Source organism: Talpa occidentalis, unplaced genomic scaffold, assembly GCF_014898055.3.
Source record: "Talpa occidentalis isolate TD23 unplaced genomic scaffold, MPIMG_talOcc4v2.1 talOcc4.3, whole genome shotgun sequence".
In the NCBI taxonomy this organism is placed as follows: domain Eukaryota; kingdom Metazoa; phylum Chordata; class Mammalia; order Eulipotyphla; family Talpidae; genus Talpa; species Talpa occidentalis.
In genome coordinates this window covers 90,499,825-90,525,586 of record NW_023603184.1, presented here as the reverse complement: position 1 = coordinate 90,525,586, position 25,762 = coordinate 90,499,825, and the positions used below count along the sequence as shown (strand labels likewise).

The 25,762-nt window shown below is 35.3% G+C and overlaps 1 long non-coding RNA gene across 7 annotated transcripts in view; it reads left to right on the top strand.

Annotated features, from left to right (window-relative positions):
- The window catches only part of LOC119255848 (uncharacterized), a 428,764-nt gene that overhangs the window by 66,190 nt on the left and 336,812 nt on the right, over window positions 1-25,762 (top strand). For all 7 annotated transcript variants that reach the window (XR_008553572.1, XR_008553573.1, XR_008553569.1 and 4 more), the window contains exon 3: window positions 12,654-12,782. This is a non-coding gene — a long non-coding RNA (uncharacterized LOC119255848). The remainder of the gene's footprint in view (window positions 1-12,653; window positions 12,783-25,762) is intronic.

The following is a 25,762-nucleotide window of genomic DNA, read 5'->3' as shown; positions in this document are numbered from 1 at the left end:
AGCAGAAAGGACACTCTTCAACTTGTCTCATGCAACAAGTATTACCTTGACACTAAAAACTCATAGAGACATGAAGAGTAAGAAATTTATAAGTCAATTTTCTTCATGAACATAGCTATAAAAACCCTAAACAAAGTATTAGAAAATCTAAATATTACAATATACATAAAAATATAGATTATGGTTAAGTCAGGTTTACTCTAGGAATGCAAAGTTGTTTTTTTCATTAAAAAATCAGTATATTTCACAAATTATCAAAGGAGAACAATCATGTAACTAACTCAATAGATGCAGAAAAAGCTTATCATAAAATTCAGTTCTTTATGCTCCAAGTCTTAGCAAATTATTAATAGAAGGGAACTCTTAATTTGATAAAGGGTATCTACCAAAATATCCAGAAATATCTTTCTTAATGAAAAATACAAATGTTTCCTTTTGAGTTGAGGAAGGGAAAAAATGTGGCTGAATATTTACCACTTCTTTTCAAGGTTGTATTAACCAGTGCAGTATATCACGAAAAGGGAATTATAAGAACTGTGAAGGAAAAAAACAAACAAACAGATGTCACTGTGGCATCTATAGATAAATTCCTAGAAATTACATGTTAATTTAGCAACATTTCTATGTAAAGGAAATTAAGAAACGTCCATTGCATATATTCCACATACTGTTGTGTTGAACTAAATGCAAAAATAAATGTTAGCTAACTCACCTAATAAAATGCAAAATTTTAGACAGAGGAGTGGAATTGCTTTTAATCCAATTGACTGTGAGAATCTATACCACAGGTCTTATAATTCTCTGAAGTTTATTTTTTTATCATCTTTTTTCCAGCAGAATCATACACAGAGAATGAGTTATTAAGAGAATGAATTTAATAGAGGAAGTTCCAAAAAATGGCCTTTATTTTTGATATGGGCATATCAATACCTGTATAATTTCTTCCCAAGTAGCAATGACCATCAAAGTTTCATGCTTAGAAGCCATCATCAATAGTTAATAGGATTTTGTTCTGTTACGTTTTCTCCCTGCTTTCTTCCCAAGTGTTAGCATCTCCTCTTGAGCAGCCTCTCTCTTTCCAAGCCCTCCCTGTGGTGAACCCAAATGTTGTTTATCAGATGGGCATAATTCAACTCACTAAAATACATCCTTGCCAATGGGATTCGTGCTATGAACTCCAGCCTCCTCTGCCTAGTGACATACCCATGTTGTTCTCAATCTGCGTCATGAAGATCTGTAGGCATATGTAGGTGGTACCTAACAGATGTGAAGTTTTTTATTTTTTTTGTCATTTAAGCATGAACATGATGGTAGAAAAACAATCATTCCTGAGTTAGAAAAAACTCAGACTGAGTCAACTTTTAGGCAATCCCCAGCCTGTCCTTCCCAGTGTATCCTGCCACATTTAGTAGATAAATAAACCATAAGAGCCTTATATTCTGTAGATCATTTAAGTCTACTCATGCCTTGTAGTGTTTCTGCAGGTGGTCCACCCTTACCTAACATACATAGATAATGAGAAAAAAGGGCAATAAGGCAAGAGGAATGGAATCTGGACCTACCAGCATCACATTCACTCGTTCTCATATTAACTGAATATATGGCTGGTATTATTTACCCTTAACACTGTAACATTTTATAATGTGCTACTGGGACTTAGAAAATATGTGTTTTAATTACTTATTAGTCCTTTATAGATTTAGTAGACATGGGAAATATGAGAAAAGAAAATGAAAATATGATTATAATACTTTCTTTTTAAAAATGTCTTTCTTACCAGGAAGAGTACATAATTCCTTATATTTGGACTTTGAAATATCCTAGGTTCAATTAAATCCCAAGTTAAATGAAAACAAGAAATCCAAATATATGTTATATTATTCCCTCTTTATTTTCCAAACTGTTGAATCTAAGGTGAATTTCAAGATAATTTGGAGACTTTTTCAGTAGGCTATTTCATGTATTGTTTCCAAAGGTCAATTATATTTATTTCAATGATATTGAAAGACTTTGAAAACAAGAAGATGACTTGTTATATGTAAAGAAGATTATTTTATTTATTTAAAAAAATATTTATTTATTTATTTATTTATCTATTTATCTATTTATTTATTTATTTATGCAAGCACTGGGTACAGTGCAGGAGGGTAAGAGAATTCACCAGAGCCAGAGCAGGGAACAGAACAGGCAGACTGATGAAACACACTGGTGAGGGGAGCAGCAGGCGGCAGGAGGGGTCTGCACGCCATGTGGGACCCTTGCCTGGCGGCCAGGGATCAAACCGGAGTGCAGAGGCTGCGGACAGCACTCAACCGCTTCGCCACCAGGGGAGGCCCTATTTTATTTTATTTTTTATTTATTTTATTTTTTTTAAAAGATTTATTTATTTATGCATACATGAACGGGGTACAGGCCAGAGGTGTGGGTGGGTGAGAGGATCCACCAGAGACAGAGTGGGGAACAGAACAGGCAGATTGACTGAAATCCACTGCTGAGGGGAGCAGTGGGCAAGGCAGGAGATGTCTGCTGTGCCATGTGGGTATCTCCCTGGCCGGGGGTGGAACTCGTGCTGCAGAGGCTGAGGATAGCTTCATAGGTTGCATCTTAACCCCTTACGCCACCAGGGAGGCCCCTATTTTATTTTTTTTAAAGATTTATTTATTTATACAAGAACTGGGGTACAGGCCAGAGGCATGGGAGGGTGAGAGAATTCACCAGAGACAGAACGGGGAGCAGAACAGGCAGATGGACGGAAGACACTGCTGAGGGGAGCAGTGGGTGAGGCAAGAGAGGTCTGCGGTGCCATGTGGGTATCTCCCTGATTGGCTGGGAATCGAACCCACGCTGACAGAGCCTGCAGACAGCTTCACAGCATGGCGCTCAACTCGCTGCACCACGGGGGAGGCTCAAGAAGATTATTTTAGAAATCAAAATTGTGACATTTGAGAAGCATCTAAACTTGGCAGAAATGTGTGTAGGAAAGGAAGAGTAAATTTTGGAAGTATTGGAAGGCGTGGGTTTATAATAAAAGATATTACAACATGATCAAATAATTTGTTTATAGTTAAAATCTTTCTCTCTCTTCCTATGTGCATTTTGATCTCTATCTTCCTGTTTTCAGATTTGGAACTGAATACCACATTAGTTTTGGAAGTATTTCTTTTAACTTTTATTTTAAAAGTCAGACTTTGATTGTCTTTACATCTATATAGTGGATTCACTGTATTAAAGCTGGAGGGTCCTTTATAGAAGAGAGAGATAGGTTCCCATTTAGTATTTTGATTGGCTCTGGCTTAAATCCCAAGTTTTTCATGGTCTCTAAGTGGGTGTGTGAGATGGTCACTTCTGCTTTATCCTTGCCTTTTAGTTGTAATAATCCACCAATTTGGAAGTATTGCCTACATTATCATACTACTTTCTAGGTATCCTCTTCAATGCCTATTTTCAAAAGGCCAACTCCAACTTTCCTTACTTGTTAACATTAAATCATGATCCTATTTCATTGAGTTAAAATGACTTAGGGCTTTCACACTCACATTTCCCTTTTTCTTTCACTGAACATCCTTTAGAGCTGTACCAGGCATAGAATACTGGTAGTACACAATGTGCCAGAATGCTCCAACACATGACCTTTTGGTACTATTTTAAATATAAACCTGTTTTTGCAGCATAGTCCATTATGTTTTTTTTTTCCCCAAGGCTTAAATTTTAAGCTTAAATGATCCATCATTTAAAATTCATGCTAAATATTTGGAATCTTAAGATTCCGTTGGCAAATAGTCATCTGTTTCATGTCTAGAATACTAGAGGATTTAGCTGAGAGGTTAGGGTCATAATACAACAAATTTTTCATTTGGTCAGAGCTTGCTTCCATTCCCTGACACAGTAATGGTCTCTTCTTGATGCTTTTATACTTCCTGGTCCTAGGTGAACACACCACTTAGCGACTTACTTTGGAGCCCCTCAATCCAGAATACAGCCTACTGGGACCGAATTCCGTAAGTTGCTTTTAGGCCAGCTCCCAGTGTTAACCACTTTGCTTAAGAAGACGTAGGCTTTCCAAGCACACCAGCTGTTTAAAGACAGGTTGCCTCATAACATAAGTGTCCCCTCTGACAAGTTATCCTGTTCCTTGCCTTCAGATTGTTTCAAGCAAGAAACAGATATCATCTCTTTGCCCATCTATATTCCTGGTCTCTATGGAACACTTCATAAACTCTCCAAACACCTTACCACTGCACTTCCAGTTCCTCAAGTTCTCCTTAATTTAACAAATTCTTAACTGGGAAGTTAAATGCCTATCTGAATTGCAGGCACTACAGCCTTTCTTTGCTAATGATCATATGACCAGAAAGCATAAACTTCTTCTTCACTACCTGGGGAAATTAAATGATTGGAATGATTGGCATAACACTCAATCTTGAAGACTCATTTCACCCTCCCTTTCTAATTTATTTGCTACTCCACACAGGAAGTAGGTCATTGTGATTCATAAAATCATTAGATTGTTTCTTTTAGTTTAGTCTAGTATAGGTAAAACTAATATTTTTCTCTCAGAAGGTAAATACTTACCACATTTATTATTAGAGCTTCAGCAGAATTTCCAAGACCATAAGAAAAATCTCCCTCAATATCTGGTTGCATTATCTTGTAGTCAGTTGGTTGTTGAAAATAGTGATTGGCAATTTTATGGTTTTGACAAAAAGCTTAATGTTCTTATTTTGCAATGACTAGCTTTCTTTTCACATATTTGTGATTAAATTTCTGCACACTTAATCTTGTAGGTGGTTAAATGCATGTAAAAAGAAAAAAATCATGAAGTATTTTTTTATCATTTCTTATTCCACATCTCTTTCATTTTGCCAGGAGTTATAAGTTGTCTCTTGTTGATGTAAAATATCATGGAAATTGAACTTGTTTCACAATGGCATTGAAATTGATAGTTTATATGTTCTCTCTCAGTAGAGTATGAAAGGTGGTTAGCTGGCCTCCCATGACTGGGTTGACATTTGCTTCTTTTTTTCCCTGGAACTGTAGCAAGGAATTTCTATAATCCATAGAGTCAAAACCAAAAAAGCATCAGAGTCGGGTTCACTGGAAAAGCTGAAGCTCAAATATCAGAAGGAAAAATAGAGTTACAGATTAAGAATAAGGCTCAGTAAAAATGAAATGAGTGAATATATTGGAAATAAGTAAGAGAAGGTATATGATAAAAACCATAAACCTGTATGTAGATATTTGATTGATTTGAAGGGCTTATAGTATATGTGTGCATTTGAATTGACCTAATTTAAAGAAACAGAATTAACCATAATGAAAATAAATATTTTTTTTCTTATTTAATTTTCTTTCTGTTACGTGGAAATCATAGATGCCTATGAGAATGAAGGCTCAAGATTTCTTATATCTATTCAAGTTTACGACACTATGTATTAAACTTTTTGCAAGTTCTTGCTTGTTATTTACATTAACACAAGCCAATCTATTTTAAACACATGATGCTCTCTGGGAAAACAACAAAAACACATATAATATGGTGAACTTCAATGAATCCAAAAGGCAGATTTTAGCCAATGATCTGAAATGAGTTATGAACCATGGAGAAAATGAAAAAACCCTTAAATATCAATCACAGTTGAGTTTACTCCTGAGAAGAGAGTGATACACTTTCCAAACCTTACCCAGACAGCTGGATATAAAATAAGGGAGCACCCAAAAGCTGTAACATATTGACAACTGTGGGGAATAATAGCTGATTTCCGAAAAAGGACAGAGGACTTCTCATGTAGAAGAGAAGCAGATTGGGGACAATTAATAAAAAAAAAAATACAAAACCTATTTGCTTCGTGAATTTCTAGGGCGTTATTACATTGTACACAGTTTAATAATTAATAATGAAAATAATAATCCTGAATTTGTCAGTGTAGATGTTTAAGTAGTTTCCTTTAAAAGATGATTTTCAAAAAGTAGTGTTGTTAAATGAATTTGCCTTATTTATGTGAGAAAACACCTGTTTTCTCACATAAACCAATTGATTTTCCTGATAATGCTTGATATATTAGATTAATGACTACTATATCAATCTTTAAAGGTTTATTGGAAAAATGACTGGCATATTAGAAATGAGCAAAATCAATAACTTGTACCATCTCTGACTCATTCTCACAAAGAAAGTATAGCTGCCAAGTCCTTGCATTTGAAGTGGTGTTCAAGGGAAGGGGCAGAGTCTGTGATGTTTACTCACTGGAAGCCTACAAAGTTTGAGCCCTGATCTATTAAGCCTTTAGGATTTAGGTGTCCTTTCGCCAACCACTGTAAGGTACTTGCTGAATTTTGTGGTGTGTGTCTCAATCTTTATTCCTCTGCCACCGTTATGGAGGTCCAGATTAAGAGGTTATTTTAAGAAAGGAGAATGGAGCCAGAAAGAGATTACCTCAGGAATTACTTTTTCAGCTCATCTGGGGACCTTCTGTGAGGATTACAGGTGCTGTTTGTATTCTGTTTTTCACCATAGGAAACTCCAGTCTCAGGAGAACTTTCTGGTGAGAGCAGTAGAAACCAATATTTTCATTTTCTTTTTTTCTTGCCTGCAAAAGCATTCACAACTAAATTTTCTGATTAAATATTACATCCACCTTTTACTACATTCTTTATGTTACAACCATTTCATGTTGTGCCAAATTTTTTTTTCTCCTTTATTTTGGCCGTAATGTGTTAGTCCTACGTTTGTCTTCTAATGTATGTCTTTTATAATAAAATTTGATGGGAAATTATTTTGAAACATTCCAATAGCTTTTCTGAAGAGAAAGAAAAGAAAACTCCAAAAAAAAAAAGGGAAAAGGGTGGAATATTTCAGAAATGAACAATTGAACAACAATGAATGATAGTGATAAATGAAAATAAAACTCATATATGTTTAATATCAAAAGGCACTTGAGCTGTGCCCCTTTAAATGCTAACAAATTGTTTTGGGTCATAATCAATCCATTAGACGTATCATGACTTGTCCATGGTGATACTGCCCTAAACTGGGTACTCTTGTTCTCTCACTCGTTAATCATTGACAGAGCACTCAGTGAAATAAACATTGATTGTGTTTTATGACTTTACCTATTGTTCATGCATAATAATCATTACATAGTTTTCCCCTGTTCCCTCCCTCCCTTTTGTTTGATATAGGAAGAGCATAATATAGACTTTTAGTTCTCTCATCAAGTTATTGAGAAATGCAGAATTGTGATTAGTATATCTTTCCTTTGGTATCACAGGTACTCAATTTGAGAGTGAATGTTGCATGAAGTCTAAGAAGTAATTGATGACTTTCAATTTTTTTTATGTTAAGTAGGAAAACTAATATGGACACAGCTGATGAAGTAATTTACTGATGAAGCACCTTCAGCGAACCTTTCCTGAAGTGCAATTCTTCCACTATGATTTGAAGAAATCACTGTTTCTCAGTTCTACTGCCTCTTTGATTTAGGGGCTTTTCAACATGATTAATTTAATTCATCCATGGACTATTCATTATAAAATAAAAGATAGATATTTGCATGTAAAAATGTGTGTGTTCAACTATGGCCAGACTAATTTATACTTTTATTTTGAGCTTAACCTTTCGAGTATGGCTCCTAATTCCTTTTTGTCATTCTCCCAATAATCTAGCTTACATTTTGAATTATTTTTTTAATTTTCTCAAATTCATTTAAATTCTGTCTATAATCCTTCATCTCTTATGCCAAATGCAAGTGTATCAATATGTATTTATTTATCCTTAGAAATGATGATATGCAAAATGAAAGAAAAAGTTTTTTCATGAGATGTATGCATAGTTGTTCTTCATCATTTGGTTTTAAATTTTGGGGGGCAGAGAAGGACAAATAAAATCTGCAAGTTGGGTATTTTGGTGATGTGAGAACTACAGTGACCACATCTGAGGGGAGAAATCATGATGTAAGAATGATTTAAAAAAAATATTTCATTAAAAAAGGGCAAAATAATTACAAAAAAATCTGCAGTTGACTGAGGAGCAGGGAAGAATTAAAGAATAAGAATAGTTGAGCTGGGTACAGACGATGCTAGTTATGTCTCTAGTCAAACTGCTATATAACTTCATGGTTATTCTTCAACTTTTATGATGTTACCTAAATTCTTTAGACTTCCACCTCCTTATAGAGTAAGTGAGATTTTAAAAACTACGTTCATGTAACTGTGCTAGATAGAACCTTACTGGTGAATTTCCTGTTCAGTCTTCCTCTCCAGTGCTGTGCTTCTGTGTTCTTTCTCTCTCCTTATTTAGAATGAGCTCCTCAACAAAAGACTCCTATATTCTTCTTATAAACAAACTTTTGATAAGTATATTCCAGCAGTACTTCAGTTACATCCAGTATTGATAGAAGTGAGTCATAAGTATACATAAATTAGTGAAGGATGAGAATAATACTGTAAATGTACCTGTTTGATGATTAAGACTCCCTATTGCCTTTTTACTCAATATATGTGGAACCATTTTATATTTGTACTATTATATATATGTATATATATATATATATATTTCCCTTGTTCATATCATTCACTACAAATTGGCAAGAAAATTCAAAATTTCTGGCTTAGGTCTGTGTTAGCCAAACAACATTATGCAGTTTTGTAAGATGCCCTGGAATGTCATGATACCTAGGATTTCCCCCTCTCTCACAGTATTCTTTTTTTTTTTTTAATTCTTCCTTTTTTTTTTTTAAGATTTATTTATTTATTCATACAAGCACTGGGTACAGTCAGAAGCGCGGGAGGGTGAGAGGATTCACCAGAGCCAGAGTGGGGAACAGAACAGGCAGACTGACGAAATACACTGCTGAGGGGAGCAGCGGGCGGCAGGAGAGGTCTGCATGCCATGTGGGACACTCGCTGGCGGCTGGGGATCAAACCAGCGCTGCAGAGGCTGTTGGCAGCCTCGCAGCCCAGCACTCAACCACTGCGACATAAGGGGAGGCCCTCTCACAGTATTCTAATTGTGGTAATGGAGCAGAAGTTGGTGATCATGCTAGAGAAGAGTATGACACGGAATATGAGTGAATACATTTGCATACTTGTATATTTGGATTACAGTAGAGGCTAAGTAGGCTTTTAGCATTTAATTTGTTTTGTGAAAACATATTAAAGACATCTTAACATATCTTACTTGTTCTATATTGCCATAAAAATTAAACACAACTCCTTGGGAACGTTAAATGATATTTTGCAATTTTTGTGTTTCATTGTATGAGTATTGCCAGACCCATCATGCTCTCATAGATTAAATTAGTTTGATAGAACTCATTTTTTCAAAGCCAATTATTATTTTTATTTTTTGTGCACTATTTTGCTCAAGGCGTTTACAAATTAATCCCATTAAAAAATTAAAATCGCTATATATTATTATATATGTATTTGTGTATGTACCATTCCTTGACTATACTATAAAAACTGGGTAATAGAACAGTTTGCCTCTATCTGACTTCCATAATAATTGAAAAACATTCCTATGAAAAAGTACAGTGAACTTCAGAATGTGAATGAAAATGAAATGAAATCAGTAATTTGCAAAGAGGTTGTGTTTCATTGATGTGTCTCATATAAGCAGTTAGCATAAAAAATAGATGGCAAATCTGACCAAGAGTTTAAAATTACAAATTATACATGTGTGCTAAATTAATCTGAGAATTAATTGAGAAGCATGAGTCAAAATGAAAACTAGTTGATGTTGTACAACATTTGATAATCAGAGTCATTTTTCTACAATTGTTAAATATAATTTGTCTCATAATGTTATCCTTTGGTAAATTGTTATGCCATAGTATGATATATGTAGCTTATTAACAGTTTCATTAATTGCTATTAGAGGAAAGAAACCAGGAAACCTGGTACACATGGGAACAAATGTTGAGGCAGATGGTTGAAATTAGTGAAACGTGATCAGTTGCTGAACTAGTTTACTTAATTAGCTTTCTCCATCAGAATAGTTTAAATAAATTTGTCATGTTGTCTTCAGAAAATTGAAATTCAGGGGACAATCATCATATATCATATTTTCAAAAATAACAAGACAAGTAGCAAAGAATTGTGGGTTCTTTAACCATTATGTTTGTTCTATTCTAAGTCTGTTGAACTGCATAGAAAGAGTGGAAAATTTCTAGTTAGGGAGTACCAACTGCACTGACATCTTTCTACTGTTGTAACAGGGAAAACATTGGGAGGAAAGCAAGTGGAAATTGGCCCCTGCCCACAAAATTTCCTTGATACCGTTATTCCTTAGTGAATAATTCTCAGAAGACTTAAGTAGTTATATAAAATATAATTTTATATAACAGTTTCATCTTCAATGAGATTCCAGAAAATTCCAGGGCATCAAAATTGTAGTAATTTTCACACTCATGCTATCCTTGCTATATCTTTATCTCTATTTATGTATTTATCTATATCTATCCATCCATACATCCTGGAGATGGGAGCATGGAGAAGCAATTTTTTTGGTCAGTACTTTATTTCTTTTAATTTATTCTCTTAACTAAGGTAATATTATGCTCCTCCCCATCAGGTATTGCTACTTAGGGTACCTACCACCCATAGTCCACTACCATTGTCCATTTTGTGCTTCCTTCTCTCTTTGATCTTACCCCTCACATTACCCCCGGATGTTTCAATTCTATAGTTACTGTTCAAGAGGCAGTTTTTAAATTTGTTTTTCTCTGATTCATAGTTTGGTTTATATATATTCCATGTATTAGTCACCTGATACTTATTTTTCTCCTTCTGACTCTTTTCACTTAGTATTATCCCTTTCAACTCCATCCATGTCACTGCAAATTGCATGAGTTTATTTTTATTTTTTGATTGATGAGTAATATTCCATTGTGTATATATACATCTTCTGATACTCATGTTTTGGGGCAGTTAGATTGTTGCCATAGCTTGTCTTTTGTAAGTAGTGCTGCAATAAACATGTTACTGCAAGCTTCCTTTCAAATTTGTGTTTTTATATCCTTCAGCTAGATACCTAGATGTGGAATTGCTGGATCATGTTTAGTCTTTTGAGAAACCCCCACCCCACTCTCCATAGGGAGTGAACTGGACTACATTCCCAGCAACAGTGTAATTGGGCTCCTTTTTTCAGATGGTGATTTTTTGGGAAACAAACTTCATATATTAAAGAGAATATGATGGTATTCTGAATTGTTTCATGAAATTCTCCACATTTTGGGTGAATATTGCATGGTTTATATCTGTTGAGATTCACATAGGTTTAGAAAAAATTATTATTCCTTACCTCAGGTATGTTTTTCTGTATTTTCTTTTTAAGACACATTTTTAAATTTTGTAGCAGAAATGGAAAACGAGGTATTAGTTGAGCAAATAAGAGGCTCAAATAATACAGTCTTCATTTATTTTTTCCCAACATATTAGAAGGGAGCTTGAGTGATTATCTGTTTACCTATATAAATCTGAAAGACAGCAATAAACATTTATTATCTGTTAATGACTTAGCTACCTATTAGGACTACAGTGAGTTCTTTTTGCTGTGTTAATTTATAAATTCTTTGGTTTAGCAACTGAAGAGCTGCTACCACTAGTGGTTTGACTTTTGTCACCCTCTCTGCCTTTATCATTATCCTTGAATTTGCAAAAGAAGGTAAAAGTAAGATCATTTTGTTCATAATACATTTATAAGCATTGTGCCAAAAGCCTTTGAACTTTTCTGTTGCCAGATAATGTTTACATTCTGAACTTTAAAAAAACATATTTTTATAATAAGAAAAAAAAAGAAAAATTAAAGGTAATAAGTTTTTACATATCTACATCTATTAAAAACAATCAATTGCTATTTTCCTAAATTCATGGATAGCAATATGTTAATGATATTTATGTGGGAAATGGTTCCATTTTTTGATACATTTGCAATGAGGAAACTTAAATATAAAATCTAGTCAATCCGGTCAAACTACCTGCCTATTTCCATGCTTTTATCCAGTAAAGGAAACAAGGCACATTTTTACCACTCATTTAAGGTTATCACATTTTAACTCTCCGTTCTAATACTCTAATTTTCTGATACTCTTTAATACAAGAAGATGTTAAGCATGATTCTAGCTTATGAGAATTTAAGAATGATATTTAGGGAGTCTGGAATGATTATTAAATAAATAAAGAATTTTAACTTTATCCTTACAAACACAACAGATATAAAACCAAGAATGCTATTACAAAACTTTGCATGTGAAGCATCTAGAGGTGAAAGAATGCCCCAAGCTGAGGAATCAAGCTAATGGTGTGACCGTTTTTAATACTGAGCAACATATGACTGCTCAGAGCAAAATTTGACTCAGCAGAATTATTTTTGTATGTTATAATGTATCTTAACTTAATTATTATTTATTTATACTCACTAAATTACTATCTTTGTTCATACTCATTCTAGAAATTCTTAAGAATAGAGGTATTGCATAACTACACATTATTCCACTCATAAAAAAATAAACAGATAGGCACTTACTAAATAGAATTTATGCTGAGAATTAGGAATATTTGGGAAAGCTGCTTCTACTTTGAATATAGATCACTCCTACTTTAACAACAAAAATATAGGATAATCTACAAAATCATAATTTATTTGTACTCAACAGAGAATTGAGGTGGCAAAATAACTAGGAACACTGAATTCCAAAGGATGACAAGGTCCTCCAAGGAGAGGAAGGCTACACAGATCTGCATTTGGTAGAGCACAATAAAAGAGGAGGCAGCCCTAAAATCAGGTAAGAAGAAAGCAAGTGTGTGATGATTAATTTTATGTGTAAACTTTACAAAACCTTGAGATTACCAGATATTTGGTTAAATGTTATCTATTATAATTGGGTTTTCTAATTATTAGCATTATCATTGGAAATTTCTACAAGAATGTTTCTGGATAGAGATTAAAATTGGAATTGTTATACTGAGTAAAACAGATTGCTGTTGCTGATGTAGGTGGGCCTCATTCAATAAAATAAATAGAATAAAATAGAATAAAAGGCTAAGTGAGAAAATTTATTTCTCTTTGCTTGACTGTTTTCGAGCTGGGATATCACAGTCTTCTTCCTGCCTTTAGTCTCAAATTTGGATTATGACTTATTAACTCTCCTACTTCTTAAGTCTTCAGACTCCAGTATAGACTGGAAGAGCACCATTTTTTTTTCTTGATATGGACTTCTTAGCTTCCATAATTACATGAGATAATAGCTTACATACATATGCACACATCCTATTGGTTATGTTTCTCTGCAGAATGCTCACTAATACAAGCTAAAATTTTACAAGTTCTTAAAAGTTACATATGGGCTATCATAACAGTTTAGAAACCTTGAAAGTGCTATACAAAGGAGAGTCTGCAAGCACTTACTAACGCTAGTGCACAAACCCTAACTTGCTACTCATGAATAGAATTGGAGACAATGTAGGGGATCTGAGAGAAATTTTTGGTGTAGACATGTGAATGTTGATTGGCTACTACTGAGGGAAAGGTGCAATGTCCAGCTGTGCTCTTAATCTTTTTTTTTTTAAATATTTATTTATTTTACACAAGAACTGGGGCACAGGCCAGATGTGCGGGAGGGTGAGAGGATTCACCAGAGACAGAGCGGGGAACGGAACAGACAGACTGATGAAATACACTGCTGAGGGGAGCAGCGGGCATGACAAGAGAGGTCTGCCGTGCCATGTGTGACCCTCACCAGCCGGCCGGGATCGAACCGTCACTGCAGAGGCTGTGGACAGCTTCACAGCATGGTACTCAACCACCTGCGCCACCAGGGGAGGCCCTCTTAATCTTTTCTGACATGAAAAAATAGGTGTCTGCCACTGGGAGAGGGTTAGTCAAATCTCCATAGCCTTTCAGCCCTGATACAGGCAAAGTGTGGCTGCTAGTAGAGTGGGATAGAAGAAAAAAGTTGTCTACAACTACAGAAACTTAATTGAGAGCAGGATCTTGCATTAATAACATACAGAATAGGACCAAGAGACTAAATTTTATATAAGAAACTCCACAGAGTATCTTGAGGCAGATTTTGGCTTTCATGATGAGAAGAGAATTTTTTGGTAAAAAATTAGAGCAGAAAGCCTATTTCTGGGGCAGGGAAAAGAAACTGGAGAGAGATCACTTCTTTGGCATAGGCAAACAAAGTTTGCTAAAAGATGAGTGTGGAAAAGAATACTGATAAAAATCCTTCAAAAATTTATATCTCACACTAAATACAAGGTAATTGCAGTCTACTACTGAAAGAATTTAAAGTTGATGATGAGCTAAAGATAATTAAAACAGAAACCATATCCAAATGAGTTAAACTACTGCTTAGGCTGACCAAATCTTCACACTAATGACAGAACTGTGCCCATTTTTCTTTTGCAAATTTACCTCATTACTTCTTTTATATTCGATATCTGAATTAAATGAAATATTATACAATACAAATATATCAACAACAGTAAATAACCCATTTGCAGGAGATAATAACAGTTAATAGAATCAAAGCAAGATGTGACCAATATCATGAAACATAAGAATTGAAATAGCTATGCTAAATATGTTAAGGCATATGCATGTTAAAGAGTGTCATGGAAATGATGAACACATGCTTGTACAAATGAGAAGTTACAATATGCTAACAAGGAAGAAAAATTCATGTGATAGGCTTACCAGCAGTCTGGATAGAGTGAAAATAATTAGTGAACTTTAATTTAGATCAGTAGAAGTATCAAAGTTGAAGCAAAAAGAGAAAAAGTGAGGCAACAACAAAAATTAGACAATAGGGTATCCAATAAATGTGGGGCAATATAAAATAATGTGTATATGATTAAAATTTTCAGTGGTGGGTGTGGTGTGGTAACACCTTAATGGGAAGATCCTAAGCCTCTAAATCATATACAACATTGTAGACCAATGTTATGGCAATAAAAAGGAAGTCCTCATCAAAAAAGGGGGAAAGGAAAAAGAAAAAAAAATTCCAAAAGGAATGAAAGAGAATAAATAAAAATTCACATCATAAAATTTTAAGCACAATATTTTAATAAAAAGCACCAGTAAGTCATAGCAAACTTACTTCCAAAACAAAATCTGAAGATTATGGCTTTGTAGTATAGTTTGAAGTCTGGGAGTGTGATGCCTCCATTCCCTTCTTTTTTTTTTCAGGAGAGCTTTGGCTATTCGGGGTTTTTGGTGATTCCATATGAATTTCATCAATAATTGTTCTATTTCTTTGAAGAATGACATTGAAATTTTGATTGGAATAGCATTGAATCAGTATATTGCTTTTGGTAGGATGGCCATTTTAATAATGTTTATTCTTCCAATCCATGAGCAGGGGATGTCTTTCCATTTCTTTGTGACTTCTTCTATTTCTTTTAACAGTGTTTTACAATTTTCTTTGTATAGGTCCTTTACCTCTTTTGTTAGATTTATTCCCAAATATTTGATTTTTTTTGTTTCGATAATAAAAGGGATTTTTTTTTTATTTCTTCTTCAGATTTATTGTTTGTGTATAGGAAGGCTACTGACTTTTGCGTGTTGATTTTGTATCCTGCCACTTTACTGAATTGATTGATAAGTTGAATTAGTTTTTCTGTGGAGTTTTTGGGGTTCTCTATGTATATTATCATATCATCTGCAAATAGGAACAAGAACAGACATACAGACCAATGGAATCGAATAGAAAATCCAGAAATAAACCCACAGATTTATGGTCAACTAATCTTTGACAAAGGAGCAAAGACTATGCATTGGAGCAAAGAAAGTTTGTTCAATAAATGGTGCTGGGAAAACTGGGTTGCTACATGCAAAAGAATGAAGCTTGACCACTACCTCACACCATACACAAAAATCAACTCAAAATGGATTAAAGAACTAGACATAAGACCTGAAACCATAAAATACATAGAAGGAAATATAGGTGAAACACTACGTGATTTGCATATCAAAGACATCTTTACAGACACATCACCCAAAGCAGTGATAGTGAAGGCAAAGATAAACAGCTGGGACTACATCAAATTAAAGAGCTTCTGCACAGCAAAAGAGACAATAACAAAAACAAAGAGAAACCCCACCAACTGGGAGAACATTTTTGCACCCAACACTAATGATAAAGGACTGATCACAAAAATCTGCAAAGAGCTGATGAAACTCAACAACAACAAAGAAAATAACCCAGTCAAAAAATGGGCAGAAGAGCTAAAAAGAAACTTCTCTGAAGAGGAAATGCAAATGACCAACAGACATATGAAAAAATGTTCAACATCACTTGTCATCAGGGAAATGCAAATCAAAACTACCATGAGATACCATCTTACACCAGTGAGAATGGCACATATTAAAAAAACTAGCAACAACAAATGTTGGCGAGGGTGTGGAGAAAAAGGAACTCTCCTGCACTGTTGGTGGGAATACAAACTGGTCCAACCACTGTGGAAAGCTGTATGGAGATTTCTGGACCTACTAAACATAGAGCTTCCATATGATCCAGCAATTCCACTCCTAGGTATTTACCCAAAGGACACAGAAACATCAATTCCAAAGAACACCTGCACCCCTATGTTTATAGCAGCACTATTTACAATAGCTAAGCTTTGGAAACAGCCCAAATGCCCAAAAATAGATGACTGGATCAAGAAGATGTGGTACATATATACCATGGAATATTACTCAGCATTCAAAAAAGATAAACACATGCAATTTGCAGCAACATGGATGGCGCTGGAAGGGATCATGCTCAGCGAAATAAGCCAAAAAGAAAAAGAAAAATACCGGATGGTCTCACTCATAGCAGGAATCTAGAAAACTTAAATAAGGGATCAGGAAAATGAATAACTATAAGAAAGTGAAAATCAAAATCAACAAAAAACTATGAACCAGAGACACTTTTTGGGGGGTGGGGGCCGGGAGGGGAGGGATTGGGGTCAGAATGGGGCATGTGCAGTTGTATGGGGGAATATATAAAAATAAAATTTATTATTTAATAAAAAAAAAAAAAAAACAAAATCTGAAGAGAAAATCTTGAGAACATCTGGGGGGACAGGAAGGAAAAATCATATACTGAAGACCAGAGGTAAGACAGCAAGCTCTTTAATAGACTAAAGAATAAGAAAATTATCTTGACTTGTAACTTTCTACCAAAAAGTAGATTTTTAAAAAATGAAGGTAAAATAGAGACTTAATCAGCAAAATGATAAAATTAATTGACAGTGAATTTTTTCTTTCAGAAGTAGGGAATAATATACAAAATGAATGTTTAGATCTGTAATATTGAATAATACTCTAAAATTTTAAAACATAATTGCATGTCTAAAGCAAAAATATTACCACTGTATTGTGAAATTTATGTCATCATTAGGAGTAAAATGTATGAAAACAATGACACAAGGAATTAGTGGAAGTAAATTTATGTGATTCTTATATTTTTTAATTTAATTTAATTAATTTTTTATTGAGGTGACTGGTTTACAACACTGTATATGATTCAGCATCTGCTATTGAAGTGATATTTTTGCAAGTTAGATTGTGAGAAGTTAAAATGTACATTGAAAATTGTATAGAAAACACTAAGCAACCCAAAAAACTAAAGTTAATAAGCTAATGATGATGATAAAATTGAATAAGGAAAATACTCATTTTACCCAAAATGAAGGCATAAAGCAGAGGGATAAAAAGAACAAAGAATATATGACACATTTATAAAATAATGGTAAAAATGTAAATTTAAATCTAATAATATTGATAATTATATTAGATGTAAATGGTATAAACATGTCTATTAAAAGTGACATAGTATCAAATTGAATTAACAAGAGCAAGATGAGTAATATACTGTCTACTAGAAACTCACTGTAAATATAAAGATATAGATAGATTCAAAGTAAAATGATGGATAAGAGATATACCATGTAAACACAAATTTAGAGGGAGCAGGTATATTAGCATTAGACAAAGTAGACTTCAGAACAGAAACATTGCAAGAGACATAAAGAAATATTACAAAATGAGAAAGGAGTCATTTAATACAGGAAATATGGCAACATCAAGTGTGTTCTTCAAATAATAGAGCTTCAAAATAAATGAAAAAAAAAACTTAAAGACCTGAAAGGATAAAAACATGAATCTGCAATCACAGTTGGAGAATTTAATATTTCTCTATAAATAAGACTTGGACAATACTATGAAACATTTTCTCACACTAACATTCATAGGATATGCCAAAACAATCGTAAAATACATATTCTTTTAAGTGCACTTGGAATATTAATGACACAATATTTCTTAGATAGGATACACACACAAATACACATTCACACATAACATGAATGAATAAGTGAAAGCAAGTTTAGAATAGTGTTTATATCACTTTGCAAAAAGTTCCTTGCTTATTATGACCCTCATTTTTCTTATCTATAAACACAGGTACTCTCAATCATAAATTTGTAGTGAAGATAGCTATGAAACACATGTAATTACTGCTGACATTATTGGTATCTATTTATAATTTTTATTAGCAGCGGTAACATCTAAAGCAAGACTGTTCTTTCAAGGATTTTCCTGTTTGTAAACCCTAATCTAATAGGAAATTCTTAGAAGTAAGTAAGAGTTTCCACAAAGATCAGAAGAAAAATTTATACTATACCTTACTGTCAAACTTTTTCTTTTGTTTTCCTCCTCATTATTTGGGAGGGCATGACCACCCTAAATGAGTCAAAAAAAAATTAAATCTTTTTCTTTCCAACTCTTCTTCCCTCTCTCTGATTTTTTCAAATCTGTTATGTGGATGGATTTAAATTTCTTCAATGTCTTCTTATAGTTGGTCAACGAGGACTGAGTTATATTGAGTAAATAATAACAGTTAATAATATTGTATCACAAACAGAATTTTGGGCACTACTACTTTAAATGTTTGTGTTTTCCCACTTAAGTCATTCTCTCATTGTAATAAAGCTCTAAACAACAGCATATATGTTTGTCTTTGACATGGACGTTAAAATATATAATCACATACTAAGGAATATTAAGAATTGGTTTTTAGGGAAGAAATAATTTTTTTTTTGTCATATGCTTCATGGTAAACCATTGGTAAACATTTTGCCAGATCAGTAAACTAGTCTTCCTTTTATTCATTGATTAAAGATCCTAATGGATTAACAGCATTTTTTATTTTGATTCCTTGTTGATTACAACTGTAGCAAGTGAACAGAAGGGCTTATTTTTTAGAAATTCTGGTGAACAGCTTGCCTCAAGTTTAATCAAAACAAGTTTTTATTCAGACCAAGCTTACTACTTCTGGAACACTAGGTTAAAATAGACAGAGGGCTTCCTGGTGTCTTTGAAGTGAGACTAGACCAAAAAGAAGAGATATAGTCTCAGGTCTCCGAGAAAGTCTTTGTTGGTAGACTCTGTATACTGCTTATGTTTTATGGGGCACAGATCAATTTCTGTGATCTTCAATCTATTCCTTGAAAATCTGTCAAAATTTAGAATGAAGACTTTGTGATTTGCCATTTAAAATTATTTGAATTTCTGTAGTGTGTTTATGTTTATGTACATGTGTAGTATATACATATGTTAATTTCCAATGATGCACACCCAAAACTTACATGTTATAAAGTTATTTTGTTTAAAAAAAAGGAAAAAGAAGAAACTTGCCGTCAGTTTTTCTCATTCCAACACTCTTTAGATGTTCTGGTAGCAGATTTGATGCTCATCTGGAGACTAAGTGATGATGGATGGACAGAATCTGGTTTATCCAGCTTTTTTGTGTCCCTTCAGCTCTTCTCTACTCCACTCAGTCTTGTGCCCTGCTTGACTGATCTTTATAAATTATATCCATGGGCTCCTTTGCTCTGTGCATTCCACTTGGCTTCAACCAATGAAAGACTCTGCCCAAGGACTCAAAGGAGGAAGGAAAAAGAAGTTGCTTTTTGGCTTTTGTGGTAGTTTTATTTTGCTGTGCAAAAATGTTTTGATTAGATGTAGTTCCATTTGTTTATTTTTGCTTGAGTTTCCCTCAAGCAAAAATTGGAGTTTCATTCTCAACTACATCTCTGTGGCTAATGTCCACAAATGTCAAAATGTTTTCTTTAATGTATTTTACAGTTGAAAGTCTAATATTCAAGTGTTTAGTCCATTTTGAATTAGTTTTTGTGTATGAAGTTAAATAATGACCTGGTTTCTTTCTTTCTCTCTTTCCTCCTCTCCTCCTCCTCCTCCTTTTTTTTCTTTTTAAAAAGATTTATTTATTTATGCATACAAGAGCTGGGGTACAGGCTAGAGGGGGGTGGGGTGGGGTGAGAGGATTCACCAGAGAGACTGGGGATCAGAACAGGCATATTGACTGAAATATGCTGAGGGGAGCAGCAGGCGAGGCAGGAGAGGTCTGCTGTGCCATGTGGGTAGCTCCCTGGTTGGCCAGGGATCAAACTCATGCTGCAGAGGCTGCGGATAGCTTCACAGGCTGCGTCTTAACCCCTTGCGCAACCAGGGAGGTTCTAACTATCTCTTTTGCTTCTAACTATCCAAGTTTCTCACACCAGTTGTCACAGGTGTCTCCCTTTTTCCATTGTATGGTCATAGCTCCTTTGTTATAGATGGGCTTATAGATCTGTTCCATTGGTATGTGTTTCTGTTTTTATTCTAAGGCCATACTTTTTTGATTACTATTGATTTGTAGTATGGTTTGAAGTCAGGGCATGTGTACCTCCATCTTTCTTCTTTATCTTAGGATTGCTTTGGTTATGCAGGGCCTTTTGTGGTTCCATAAATTTTATAATTGTTCTATATCTTTGAAAGTTGTCATTGGGATTTTTATGAGCATTGCATGGAAACTCTAAGTTGCTTTAGGTAAAATGGCAATTTAACAATGTAAATTTTCCAATCCATTAACAGCCGTAGACTCTGTATATTGCTTATGTTTTATGAGACACAGATTCCAAGCCAGCCCTTTGGTTGTTTCCCCAAGGCAGGCACAGATATTGATCACTGAACAGACCAGGTTCGCTATAACCTTATGCAGTTTCTTTCTAGTCATTGGTGGAGATCTTGCAGGACAGACAGTGGTAGGTGTCTTCCAGTTTCTCCAGGGTGGGCACAGACAATCCTGGGAGCCCACAGACTGTACCAGGGACAGCCATATGACTGTTCGCAATGCCAAACCCAGTCCCTAGCCATTTATGCACCCTTCTTCAACTGCCAAGCTGGCTATACTCACACTGAGGATTACACATTCTCCTTCCTAGGCTGGAGCCACTAGAGAGCCAGAGGAAAGGTGGGGGAAGGGACAGTATCCCTCCTGGCAAACCTGACTTAATGTTTCTCAGTCTTTCCTATCCTTTCTGAATGGTTTCTGAAATGGTTTCCTTGCTAAGTTACTGATACTTACCCTCACTTTCCTGGTTCCAGTCCAGATATGGCTGCTCACTCTGCTCTATCTTTAATTGCTTCCTGAAGGAAGCAATTACTCAAGGATTCTGTCTATACACCTTGCCCTGTGGCTTCATTGCAGAGTGCCATACCAGCACAATGCCTCTGTAGATAGTTCTTCAAGAGACATCGTCAGTATCTTAAACCATATCTTATTTCACAGCAAGGCAGTAGAAATCGAGGAGACATTGAGCTTGTAGCAGTGCCTCCCTGATTATTCTAGATTACCAATTTAACTGCTAGATGGAAGAGATACATGGGACATGGCATATGGTAAGGGACTCTGCTCGGTACTGGCTTACATGCCCCTTGGTGGGTGGTGGGGGAGGCAATGATGTGAACCAGAGCTCAGGGTCTTTAACCCACCCATACACTCTCGGGGCTTGCGGGCCCCCAGTGGGCCCGCTATGGGGCCTCCCACCAGAGTTTCCATGCTTTCTCCGAGGGTGACACCTTCCTTAAGATTCAAATCTTTGCTTTTTACAAGCATAAAGTATTTATGTATAAAATGAACCATCACTGGAATTTGCTTGTAATAATCCAGAAGGGTAAGAGGAAAAAAATAGGAAAGTATTAGAGTTCAGTTATCTAAAATTTTCATTGCATGGATAAGGATCAAACTCAGGGAGGCTCCCCGGTGGCGCAGTGGTTGAGCGCTGGGTTGCGAAGCTGCCTGCAGCCTCTGCAGCGCTGGTTCGATCCCTGGCTGCTCCCCGGCCACGGGAGAAGGGTCCCACATGGCACGCAGACCTCTCCTGCTGCCCGCTGCTCCCCTCAGCAGTGTACTTCGGTCCTTCTGCCTGCTCTGCTCCACGCTCTGGCTCTGGTGAATTCTCTCACCCTCCCGTGCTTCTGACTGTACCCAGTGCTTGTATAAATAAATAAATAAATAAATAAATCTTTAAAAAAAAAAAAAACAAACTCAGGGGGGCTAAGGAAACTCTCCATTGAGATTAAGTACAGTTAATGGCTAAACTGAAATGAAAATTAATCGCTGATTTCCATTCCAACTAAAAACCAGAATATTTTATATTTTTAATTAAATTTATAATTTTCTATCATTGTTGTTCATTTTTGTACAGTATTTGATTTCGCCCCTCAGGTGTAGTCCCAGTAAATCTCCCACCCCACCTCACCTGTGAACTGTCACCATGGTCCCTTGTGCTCTTCCCTCCCCTGAATAAACAAAATACTGTAAATGTCTCTTTATAATCTCAGTTTCATTGATTTGTTTAATGGAACAAAAATTAAGCAATAGTAATGTAGCTGAATAAATAATAAAATTTTAATCAGTTGACATTTACTTGAATTAAATGAAATCCAAACTACAATAGACTTAAAGCTCTCTTTCCTCTTATTTTCTGTTTTTTGTCACCCTTAGGAAAACAAAATTTCTCCAAAACTTACATATCTTAGTGCAGTTTTCAGCACTGTTTTAAGTGTTACATCTTTTATTTGGACTGCTTGTCTTGCTTTTAGGCTGCCATATTCTTAATGTGGCTTTTCATAGAAACTGGCATTTGTTCTTTTTTTCTTAAATATATATATTTTTAAGATTTATTTATTTATACAAGCACTGGGTACAGTAGAAGTGCAGGAGGGTGAGAGAATTCACCAGAGCCAGAGCAGGGAGCAGAGCAGGCAGACTGACGAAGTACACTGCTGAGGGGATTAGCAGGGGGCAGCAGGAGAGGTCTGCGCGCCATCTGGGACCCTCACCCGATGGCCGGGAATCGAACCAGCGCTGCAGAGGCCGCAGGCAGCTTTGCAGTCCAGTGCTCAACCACTGCGCCACTGGAGAGGCCCCTGGCAGTTGTTCTTAGGTCTGACGTCTAGTCTGTCTTTTTCTTTCCCCCAAATACTTCACAATTTGATCTTCCTAAGTAGTTTTTTTTTGAAAATGAGTAGCTAATGTACTAAAGTAACTTTTGTAGTCCTGTCAATGATAACAAATTGATTTGAATGTCTTGTCTGGAACCTGAAAGAGTAATATGGAAATTTGAGAAACCATGGTATACAACCATGGCAGAGATTCTTTTAAATAGTGAGTAGGAAAAATTAGTCTTCCTCACATGGTTTTACATACATCACCTTATCTACTGACATTTAGGGTCATTCTTAATGTTATCCACTTATTTGTTTCACTATAGTTAAAATATATTCTCATTTATGGGGCCTCCCTGGCAGCACAGGCGGTTGAGCTCAGCACTGTGAAGCTGTCCGCAGCCTCTGCAGCCCCAGTTCGATCCTGGCCGGCTGGCAAGGGTTCCACATGGCGTGGCAGACCTCTCCTGTTGCACCGGCTGCTCCCCTCAGCAGTGTGTTTCGTCAGTCTGCCAGTTCTGTTCCCTAATCTGTCTCTGGTGAATCCTTTCACCCTCCCGCACATCTGGCCTGTACCCCCCAGTTCTTGTAAATAAATAAATAAAAATCTTAAAAAAAAAAAGAATAAGAATGTTGTATGCCAATAATACATTAATTAAAATAATACCTAGAACTTGATGCATAATATCTGCTACATACTCATTGTTTTTTTTTTTTCTAGATTCCTTTTTTTTTTTTTTTTTTTTTTTTATTTCTTTTTTTTTTTTTTTTATTTTTATATTCCCCCATACAATTGCAAACGCCCCATTCTGACCCCAATCCTTCCCCTCCCGCCCCCCACCCCCCAAAAAGTGTCTCTGGTTCATAGTTTTTGTTGATTTTGATTTTCACTTTCTTATATTCATTTTCCTGGTCCCTTCTTTAAGTTTTCTAGATTCCTGCTATGAGTGAGACCATTACATACTCATTGTTAATGTTACTTTTCCTTTCTTTGCATGTATAAGAACTGGGGTGTAGGCCAGAGGTTTCATCAGAGACAGAGAGGGGAGCAGAACAGGCACATTTACACTTTTAAGGGAAGCAGTGGGCGAGACAGGAGAGGTCTGCTATGCCATATGTGGGTTAGCTCAGGCCATGGTGGTGTTAGCGCTAAAACTAAACCAGTAGGCCACCCGGGATGCCCAGTTAATGTAGTGAAGGAGAAATTAAGGAGTTGGATTTATCAGAAAATGTTTTTAAGTAGGTGTGTTTTGTGGAAGATTTTGAATTATTGTAATTACTTATTGAGATATCCTCAGACTGATAACTAAAATAAAGAGAATTCACTGACATTCAGTTTTCATCTTTCTTTTTCAAATTTTCTTGCCTATTATCTTTTGCTTAAGTAGTCTAGCTTCCCATGCTGGAATTACAGGGAATTTTTTTAAACATAGATTCTTGAACTTTGGAACCAATCAAATAAATAAAAATTTCTGGGGATTGGAAATGCATCCGTGGTAATTGTGGTACAGCCAGTACAGTTACTGAGAATCTAGGAATCAGTAGAAAATAAAGATGGGAACCCTAAGTCCTTTTTTTTTTTTTTTTAATTGGTGGGACCCTCGCCGGTGGCCAGGGATCGAACTGGCGCTGCAGAGGCTGCGGGCAGCCTCGCAACCCAGCGCTCAACTGCTGCGCCATCAGGGGAGGCCCGGGAACCCTAAGTTCTTGATTCAAATTCTGCTTCTGCTTTTACCTAGCTCTGACAACTTGGGCAAGTTATTTGACCTCCTTGTACTTTGATTATCCGACTTCTGTTGTGAGAACAATGATAAAATGAAATGAAGTTGCAATGTATAGGAAGACAGATGATATTTAATATTCGTAAAAGATAAAAACATTTTATGTTTATGTGCCCCATATTCTGTTAAATTCTGTCAGCATGTCAACTTCTGTTTGAGTTATTTTTATCTCATTTGCCCTTCTTTTTTCTCTATCAGTGAAATTTGCCATATACAAATACTAATATTTTAAAAACTTTATTTTATTTGTATTAATTCAATGAGAAAAATTGCTACTTCCTATTCTGCAAATAACTGACTGAACTTCTGTTATAAGATGATTAATAAGCTGTTTCACTAAAATTACAAAGACTAAATTTTCTGTTTATTAAAACCAAATTCTATTTTTGTTTCAAATTTGACTAAAGAATTTTGATCTCATATGGTGATAATGTGCTGAGATTTGTAATATTGAATCATATCTGTAAACAAATATATTAAAGATACATTAAATTTTAAATTGTATTAAGTCAGTTAGCCATCTGTTTTAGAGAAAGTTACCAAGTGCTTAAAATTAAACTTGACAAACATTTCATAAAAAAGTATGTGTGAAAAAAAAGTTGTGACTCAGATTGGCTTGTCAGTTGAAGTACTTTCTCCCTTTAGCCACCAGATGGTGCTTTTGCACTCTGTATTTCCATTGAGAAAACAAAAATATCTT